The sequence below is a fragment of the Pogoniulus pusillus genome, chromosome 21 (genome assembly GCF_015220805.1).
Source record: "Pogoniulus pusillus isolate bPogPus1 chromosome 21, bPogPus1.pri, whole genome shotgun sequence".
NCBI lineage: Eukaryota > Metazoa > Chordata > Aves > Piciformes > Lybiidae > Pogoniulus > Pogoniulus pusillus.
In genome coordinates, this window is record NC_087284.1 from 19,313,412 (window position 1) to 19,323,448 (window position 10,037).

Genomic DNA, 10,037 nt, shown 5'->3' on the forward strand with positions numbered 1-10,037 from the left:
TCTGTAATTACACTAAGCAGTGCTTTAATGAAGTGTTGTGACTTACTGTGCAGGTCAGAAAGTCAGACCCACCATTGAACAAATCCTCATCCTCAGGGGCAAGACTCAGCACCACAGTTCTGTGCAGACTAGCAGCACAGTCGAGCATCTATCTCTCTCGTCTCTGATTTCCAAAGTGGATCTCGAGACAGAGATTCGCCCCAGGAGATTTGTTGCAGAACCTCCCATACCTCCAGGACATACATTTGATAGATTTACTTTCCACAGTGATGATCTAATCTGACCTCTCATAGAGCAAAGCTGTAGCATGCTGCATTCAGGAATGATTGCTCCTTGGTACCGAGAGTCCTGCTTTCTGTCTCTGCTGGCACTGCATTGTGTAGAATGACTCTTTCCAGTCTGCATGCTTAAAAAAATGTTAAAGATTGACTGCAGCTCCACATGGAAACTTTCCATCATTCTGTGCTTCCCTCCTTCCAGATCAAAGTGAAAAGTGATCTGACTAACCACTTGATCAGTCTTTGTCAGAGTTGAGGGCATCTTGCTCTGGTAGGACTCTTTTATAGTAGGAGTCCCTTTCTAGGACCATTGCCTCTTCATCAGGATGCTGTTTTGAGGATGTGATTTGAGTTGAACTCTGAAAGACCACAGAGAAAGAAGAAGCAGGGAGCATGCACTCACATTCCTGGAAGAGACACTCGAGCTGCTCCTATGTCCCCCTGCCCCTGCAGTCCATCTTCCCTGGTCTCTATGGCTCGTCTCAGCGATTACCAGCACTGTGGGCTCAGAGAGAAGTGACCTGGTTTGAGCAGGGAAACACACTGTTTTTTTCAATTCATAGCCTGCTCAGCAACCCACATCATGCTCTGTGAGAAATACTAAGTGTCTTTAATGGTCTCTTGGTTCCAAATGTTTGGGAGGGCCACTGTTCTCATGGGTTCTATGCATCTGGAAGGAATGCCTGGGACGGAGAACACAAAAGGACAAGCGGGACCAGAGCACCCGTTATGCCATTGAAAGAAATGAAAATAAGATGTCAACAACTTCTGTGGGCCTAATTGTTTCTTCCCAAACAGATTGTTAGCTTATGTGAATCAGGGTAGCTCCACTGAGCACACCAAAGAATGGAAAGAGGGAGGGGGATAGCCTTGGGATCAGAAAGGCACAATATGGGTCTTTATCCCCATTGCTTGCTGGCTACTGAGTAACATTAATTTATTACCACCATCAAGAGATAGTGGCACTTAGAGAGATGAAGAGACACAGTGAGACAAATAGTAAGGCTGAGTTTCTGAAAACACCACCATGCAAGGCCAGCTGAAGGCTCAGGCCTTGACTCCCCTCTGCAACTTCTGCTCTTACCTTGCTCTTCAGTTCTATGACAAAATCGAACCACAGAAAATTAAACTGATTAAAAACTAAAAAATGTATTTTCTGGGCCAGGTTGCTTCCCTGCTCTGGTCCACCTTAAAGTCACAAGTGCTTTGGACTAGATAAATGGGAACGAGTATAAAGAAAACAAAAAAGCCAAGTATAAAGCCAGGTTGGATAAGGCCTTGAGCAATGTGGTCTCGTAGGAGGTGTCCCTGCCCATGGCAGGGTGGAGGTGGAACTAAATGATATTTAAGGTCTCTTCCAACCCAAATCATTCTATGATTCTGTGAAAATACAATTACTTCTTTCATCATCAGTGCCAGCCTGAGGAGTTCATCAAACTGCAGCCTAGTGAAACTCTGGGAAATCCCACGAAGAGCAAAAGAGAAGAAAGCTGTGCTTTAATTTCAGCAAAACACCAAGCACAGACAAAATTCAGGCAGGCAGGGAGGGAGGGATGCAAACGCACCTAGTCAGACTTCTCTACTGGACCTTCAAGAGAAAAAGAGGTAAAACATCAAGCACAAAGGGCAGCCTGAGTTCTCCAAACACAGAATCAGGACAAGCCAAATCCTGTCCAATTGCACAACATTAAAGAGCAGTTCTGTGCTCTTTTACCTTGTGCTAAGGGAACAGCAGTGTTCTGACCTGCAGTGATTTGTGTGCAGCAAATTTGTGCGCATAAACAAGTGAGAAGAACCAAAATCTCATGCCCTGATCCTTCCAAGCAAAACCAAATAAAACCACCAGAACATGACAAACAACTCTCATTGCCCTCTTCTCTGCTACATTTGCAAATAATGCTCAAAAATAATAATTGCTTCACATGCTTTACAAACATTAATTAATTCAGCCTGATGTGTCTCCAGCTGGACAGGTGTTATCATCTCCACTGAACATTATGTTCAAGCTGAATAAGACAGAGCTGGCGTTGCTTTTCCTAAGTTGCATCTATTTTTCAGTGCACTTCTGTGCACAGGCATCTTCTGTTCATCTTGGCTAGAGCTGCAAGTGATTAATGTATGTGCAAGGCAGGTTCTGGGTATGTCAATCCACAGGGCTAAAACTAAAGCCCATGCTTGAAAATGTGACCCTAAAGGACTTGGGCATGGGACCCATGGCTGGGCAAGACAGGAAATCTGTTGCAGGATCAGGAAAATAAGCCAAGTCTTCAGATTCCATGGGGCTTGTCTCCACAAGAACAGTAGGGAAGAAACATAAAATTGCAGCACACCAGAAACGTTCTCTCCAGGAGGACCCTTCAGTGTACACTGCCTTCAACAAGCCAGTTTTAACTCCTCCATAAATTCATCCCTTCCCCACACAGAGATCCACTTCTTCCTTGCCACTGACTTCTGTAGCTTGCTGCCACTTTCTAGACTGAAAGGTGATAGCAACAAAGAGAAGGATGTGGTGACTTAGGAAGCAGCAATAAGAAACCCAAGGGTAAAGTTTCACTTAGGTTTCAGCAGAAGACTTCCCAATGAAGATTTTCGTGTTTTGCAGTCAGTGATGAAGTAGTTTCCCTGTGTTTCAAAGAGGGATGAGCTACTTTCACACTTGATGTGAACATGTATTATAACTGTTTTAAGCAGACAAAGACAACCAGAGTATCTGCCCCCATTAGCTGGAGCACGATGCCAGCCCAAAGGAGGAGCTGTGTGGTTTCGTGCTGCAAATAACCTGCAGGTCTCTCTCCAATGAACATTCAAGGAGCTGGGCTACAAGACACACATCCTCCCAAGCTAAGGTGCTACTGGAAAGGATATCCTCCCAGTCTGTGGTTACCTTCCCTTCAGTTCTGCTTTGCTGAACTTTTCTTGATGCTTCTCCACATTCACTCAGTCTGCCTGAAACAGTATTTCAATGTTATAAGCTGCTACCCAACGCAAGACAGGGAGTGGTCACCCCACAGCCTACTCCTTGGATCTGAAGCAGCAGGAACATCTAGTGCCAGGGAAAAGCTGGAGATGGTAATCTGTGCCACAGCCTGCATGAATTCTACAGCTAAAGCACAGAGTGGCAGTGCTCGTACTCTGACTTGTCACATGCCAGCTTTCACATGGAGATGAGCCTAGTGCTGATGCATTAGGCTTGGCTAACATTTTGAATGTGGTGAGCAAGAAAGCCATCAGCACCCTGGCTTGTATCAGGAATAGTGTGGCCAGCAGGACTAAGAAAGTGATTGTCCCCTTGTGCTCAGCACTGGTGAGGCCACACCTTGAATACTGGGACCTGGTTTGGGGCCCTTACAGCAAGAAGGACATTGAGATGGTGGAGTGTGTCCAAAGAAGGACAACATAGCTGGCTGGAGAATCAGCGAGAAGAGTCTGGAGAACACATCATGTGAGAAGCAGCTAAGGGAAACTGGGATTGCTTAGCCTGGAGAAAAGGAGCTTCATGGGAGACGTTTTTGCTCTGTGCAACTGCCTGAGAGGAGGTTAGACTGTAGCGGAGGTTGGGCTGTCCTCCCAAGTAACAAGCAATAGGACAAGAAGAAACAGCCTCAAGATGTGCCAGTGGAGGTTTAGATTAGACATAAAGAACAACTTCTCTCCAAAAGGGTTTTCAAGACCTGGAACAGACTGTCCAGGGAAGTGGCAGAGTCTCCATCCCTAGGGGGATTTAAAAGTTGTGCAGTTGGTGCTGAGGGTCACCATTTCATCTGGCGATGATGCGTTGATGGTTGGACTTGATCTACAAAGTCTCTTCCAACCAAAACAATTCTGTGATTCTTTAGTTCTAGTATACACTTTTTAAATGGTGTAGACATGCCATTATTGAAATTCTCATATTAGTATGATATAGCTTAACTGGCAAAAAACAGTCTAGGCCAGGCCTGCCAAAACTGGTGAGTCCAAAGGAAGACACTGTGCTACAGTGAATACTCTGTGGTGAAGATGGCAGCCAACCACAGAGTGACCACCCAGTAGGTACACACCCTGCAGAAGAGGGTGTAAAGTCACTTTATGGTCTTGGCAGACTTGAGGGACACCAGAGCAAACATTAACACCTTTTCTTGTCACTTCAGATAATGGACATATATCTGTGCAGGCTTATGCAGAGCCCTTTAGCATAGGCTCTCACATACCCAGACTTACACCTTCTGTCTTGTGACATCAAATCAAGTGTTTGTGTAACTGAGCTCTGAAGATTTCATTGAGGACCTTTAGGTTATAAAAAAAGAACACCATATGTCCTCCCTGAAAAGTAGTTTTTTTATTTGACAGAATGGGATGAAAGGGCAGCTAGACAAACAGCTGAATCAGCACTTCCAATGGAGCAGTAACATGGGGCAACAAGCAGAGAAGGAGATGGACTGGAGCAGCCACCTTGCTCAGCTGCCAGCTAGAACAGGACACCTGCATGTGCCCCAGGTCCACCAATGCTTTCCAAAATGTGTGGTTTGGATTGGACTGGTTTAAGGTTTTCCCCTTAGGCTTCTGCAATTTCTCTGTCCCTCAGTCTTCCTGTAATCCCTTTAAAATCTGCTGTCCAGTCTCAGTCGAATCTGAGAGAGTCTCAAACATAGTATGTCCCTCTAAATCGGCCAGTCTGTGGGTAGAAGTCCAAACTCATGTCCTCCACAAGAAGAAAGGTGTGTAAAACCCAGCTGCCAGCCAGTGCTGCCAGTTAGTTGCCACATGACTCCAGCTGTGGTTTCAAGAAGTTGAGGGGATGAACCTGATGTTCATGATAGAGGCCAGGCTTTAGCACTTTGATTGCTCATCACAGCCTGCTTTAATCCAGACTTTTAAACTTATGGCATGTAGACTTCAGTCTGTACCTATGTTTTAAAAACCAATATCCTGTCAGAAGTTCTGTAAGTCATTAAGATGTAGTTTTGACTACATTCTCTACCAGGCTATTGCAAAATTGTCTTAAACACAGAAGTAGTGCAGATATCCTCAGTGCAGAAAGGGTGTTCTATAACTCTGTTGTATCTTTTGTGCAATATGATGCCTGATAGTGTGGGGTTTGTTTTGTTGTGTTTTTTTTGCTAAAATGCCTTTTTTGGGGGAGAACTCAACACTGAGATTAATTCCATCTAACACGAAAGGAGCAAAGCGACTTGTTACCCAGATAGGTGGCTCACTGATCTATAAATGAGGGAGGATAACAATGTATACAGTATTCCCCGCCTGTTCTCACACACTCCTTCTTGTCATCACAGAGGATCTTTAGTACCCTGAAATACAGCTCCACAATAAAATTTAATTGAAAGTGTGCTGGAATCATTAACTTTCGGAGCTTCACAGTTTGCCCATCCTTAAATAACACTGGTTATAAAATCCTGTGTGTGTGACAATTCCTTGGCTCTGTGCCATGTAGCATGTACAGAAATCAGCAATATGTGCAGCAGGGGCTTTAGCTGGCTGTAAGATGAGCACACGTAATGGACTTAGCAGCAAAACAGTGACTCAGATCTAGAGACCAGTTATAGTCCCGGCAGTGTTTACTCCATGTAATTAGCAGTATCAAGTGTGTTGTCTTTTGGGTAGCCTGAGTTTTCACATGCATGAGCACCAGCTGTGAATGCAGGCAGGGCAAGAGGCACACAGCACTCAAAGCGCGTGCAACGCTACAGGAAGCACATGCGTTTTAAATACATTATCTCTACTGTTAAGAAGGGTTTATAAACTGGTCACATAAATCATCAAGAACAGGGCCAGAAAAGAAAAGGAATAAAAGCTTCTTTCCAAGCACAAATTTTCCTGGATAACTTCTTCATAGAATCATAGAATCAACCAGGTTGGAAGAGACCTCCAAGATCATCCAGTCCAACCTAGCACCCAGCCCTAGCCACTCAACCAGACCATGGCACTAAGTGCCTCATCCAGGCTTTGCTTGAACACCTCCAGGGACAGCAACTCCACCACCTCCCTGGGCAGCCCATTCCAATGCCAATCACTCTCTCTGGCAACAACTTCCTCCTAACATCCAGCCTATACTTCCTCCAGCACAACTTGAGACTGTGTCCCCTTGTTCTGTTGCTGGTTGCCTGGGAGAAGAGACCAACCCCCACCTGGCTACAACCTCCCTTCAGGTAGTTGTAGACAGCAATGAGGTCCCCCCTGAGCCTCCTCTTCTCCAGGCTAAACAACCCCAGCTCCCTCAGCCTCTCCTCATAGGGTTTGTGTACTTGTATCCAGGACCTTGAGATGGGGGAGACATCTCCCTGCTTGCTGACCAAAGAGCATGAATCAGTAGCTGTAGAGCAGGGAAGCCTTTCACCAAAGCTGCTGTGCATTGCTCCAGGCAGGAGAAGGCTGTTGATGCTGTGCTGGGGCCGGGATGAAGATCAGGCTGGCATTTGAGGTGGGGCATGCCTGGGAATGCCGTGCAACATTCATTTTAGGGGCAGGTACTTGCTGAAATTCCAATTACAGAGAAAAATGGTTGAGGCAGAACAAGGCCCTGCCTTTGCCATGCAAAAAGCTGCAGCTTTTTTACCTCGGGGTAATGTTTCTGACCTGTCTCAAGGTAAAAAAAAAAAAATACAGTGGAGCTGAGCAACTTTAACCTCACTGCAAGGCAAACCAGGCAAGGTCAACAATGGGGCTGTGCTGCTGGCAGGAAAGACAGGCTCTAGTGTCTATTTTGAAATAAAGGGTATAAAAGGAGAGTTGTTTGGGGTTATTTGCCTTCTGTTCTCCCTTCTACATCCCCAGAAATTGCCGTGTCTGATGGGCTTTCTTGTCCTCTACCTCCAGGCTCTCACTCCACAGTGCAATGCCTGGAGGCCCCAAGGAAGTAGAGAGAGAGAGAGAGTGAGCCGTCCTAGCTGCAGCCTGGCTCCTCCTCATGCCACGCTGTGCTGCTCTCCCAGGCTCTCCCAAGATACTCCCCTCGCATGTCTATTTTTATGGCTGCAGTAGGTGCCTGAATAAAGGCCATCTTAAGTAACTGTCTTGGGCTGCTTGCTGGCTCCTGCCCTTGGCATGCTTCCTCATGCTGTCCCAGCAACCTAGGACAGCTTAGGACAGCCTCCTCACCACACTCCTCCAAGCCGTTTGAAACCTCCTACATGCACATTTGCTTTACTGCGTTGCAGTATCTGTTCTGTAGCAAACCACTCCTTAGCCATAATGTGAAGCCACCATAGGAGAGTGCTTGACCAGGGTCAAACAACCTTAAAACTTGCCTCACAATACAGAAAATACAATCACCTTGAACAGAAAATAAAGCACCTTAAAACTGGAGCAGCTGCAAATAGGCTTGGTGTCTGCACCAACCTGTACCATAAAATTTCACCTCCCTTTCTCCTCTATCTCTAGAAAGTATTATAAAAAGCTCCCCAGACAAGCATTTTAATTAATAAATATTCACTAGAAATTACTGCAATGCAATATTTTTATGCAGTAAATTGAGACAATACATTCCCCTCCACAGTGACTGGAAATACCTTGCAGTTTGTGATTTAGATGGGATTTTTGTAAGCCTAGTAAGAAATAGAAGTCTTTTATGGAATAAGGCATATGTTGCTCATCAATAATCACTCTTTACACAGCCTAGGATTTTGTTTCAGTTGGGTCTTCTGACATTAGGGATGGGGATGCTAATATTTATGTAATAATCTATCCAACAGTATTGCAAATAGTCACTGTTCTCTAATTTCTTGAAAAGCTTTGAAGAGGTGAAAAATGCTTTTGAAGCACAGCTACTGCTGCCTGCTCAGAAGCATGTTTTATCTCAACCACAAGATTTGGTTATCTCAGTGCAAAATACTCAACTCAAAGTTAGTTTTAGCAGTGTTAACATCTATCACCGTTGTTGTTCTGCTTTTATTATTTTCATGCTGGTTTCTCCTGGTTATTGTCTTAACTTATTTTTGCTCATTTCCGCTTAAGAATCTGCCAGTGACAAGACCACCTCATGCAGTTGCTGTGATGGTCACAACAGAGGCAGGGAGGCCCAGTGTATTCCCTCAATTTAAAGAAGAAGGCTTGTTCAGGGAGAGAAATGAGGGTGTGCAACCTCATGTCCTTGCAAACACCCTAAAGGTATGTAACTCTTTCCTAGTATTAGGTATAGTGCACAAATACCTGAGAAAGGTTTAAAGATGCTTGAGGTAAAGCTATTAGCTTAGTGCTGGTAGCACACAGGACAGCATAAGCTAATTTAAAGGTTATATAAATAATAACAACTATATTTTGGAGCCCTTTTCTATGTAAAACATTAGATTAATTGAGAAGTATGAACATTTCATTCAAACTTAACAATTAAAAGTGCAGGTGCACCACTCTACACATTTAGGGAGAGAATATCTGGAAAACCCACGTTTTTCTCTGGTGATGGAAATAATATACCAGCTTTGTGTCATGTTATTTTGAGTCATTATTAATCTGCTCTGCAAGGAATTTTGTAAACCTGTGTACAGCAATGAAGCTTTAAATGGCACTGAAGATTGAAATGGCACTGAAGATTGAAATGGCACTAAAGATCCAGGCTGAACTGATGATTTAAATGACACTGAAGATTTAAATGACACTGAAGATCCAGGCCCCCAACTCTGCAGACATAAGCATGTGTGTAACGTGCTGAAGTGCTTACAGGAATGAAGCAGAAATATGTATCAAGCCTCAACTTGAAAACAGGTGGGTTTAAGTTATACAAGCACAAAGAGCAGAGAACAATTTTTTAAGCAGCCACTTTTTGCATTCAGAAATCAAACAGCCATTTTTATTCCTCTTTTTACCTCCTCCCCCCCACCCAAAACTAAAAAGAGCCACCCACTGGGCTGGAAAACCAGCACCTGAAATCTAAGTCATCATTTTAAAGCTGAGGCTCCTTCCCATGGGGAGGGGAAGAGGAAGCACTCTTTTTTTGGCCTGCCTTTGTTGCTGGAGCAGCAGCAGCAGCAGCAGCCTGTGTGCCCAGGCTGGTAGGTACAGGAGCACTTCCTTGACCCACACCAGGACCCCCTTGCAGGTGCTCATAGCCATGGCTACTACTTTTCAATAACAGAACTAAAAGATAGCTCCCAAAACATCTTTCATTAACATCTCTTGCAACCACCACAGTAGACTGGTGTGTGTCCCTGGCCCCACGAGTTGTTGCCTCAGGGCCCAATGTTACCTTTCAAGTCCTGCTGCAGTGGGAGCTCTCCTGCCTAGGGACCTGGGGGTGCTGGGATCCATGTCCCTTCTCCTTGTCTCAAGTGTAACCCCATGCCTTGAAGGGAGACAGGTAGTGCCAAGGCCTGGTGCCAGCACTTATCCACTCCCAGGGTGCCAGCTGCCCTCCAAAGACAGCTCTAGGCCCAGCCGTGCTCCAAATGCTGCTAACCCCAGGGTCACACGTTCAGCCCCAGGCCACGGCTGCACAGTGACCGAATCACAGAACGTTAGGGGCTGAAAGGGACCTCCAGAGATCATCGAGTTCAACCTCCCTGCCAAAACAGATCACCCAGGGCAGGCTGCACAGGAAGGCACGCAGGCGGGTTTTGAAAGTCTCCGGGGAAGGAGGCTCCACAGCCTCTCCGGGTGGCCTGCTCCAGGGCTCTGCCACCCTCACCGTGCAGCAGTGTCTCCTCGTGCTGAGGTGCCACCTCCTGTGCTCTAGCTTGTACCTGTCGCTTGGGGTCCTACCACTGGGCACCGCTGAAAAGAGACTGGCACCTTCACCTTGGCACACATCCCCCTCAGATAGCCATGGATGAG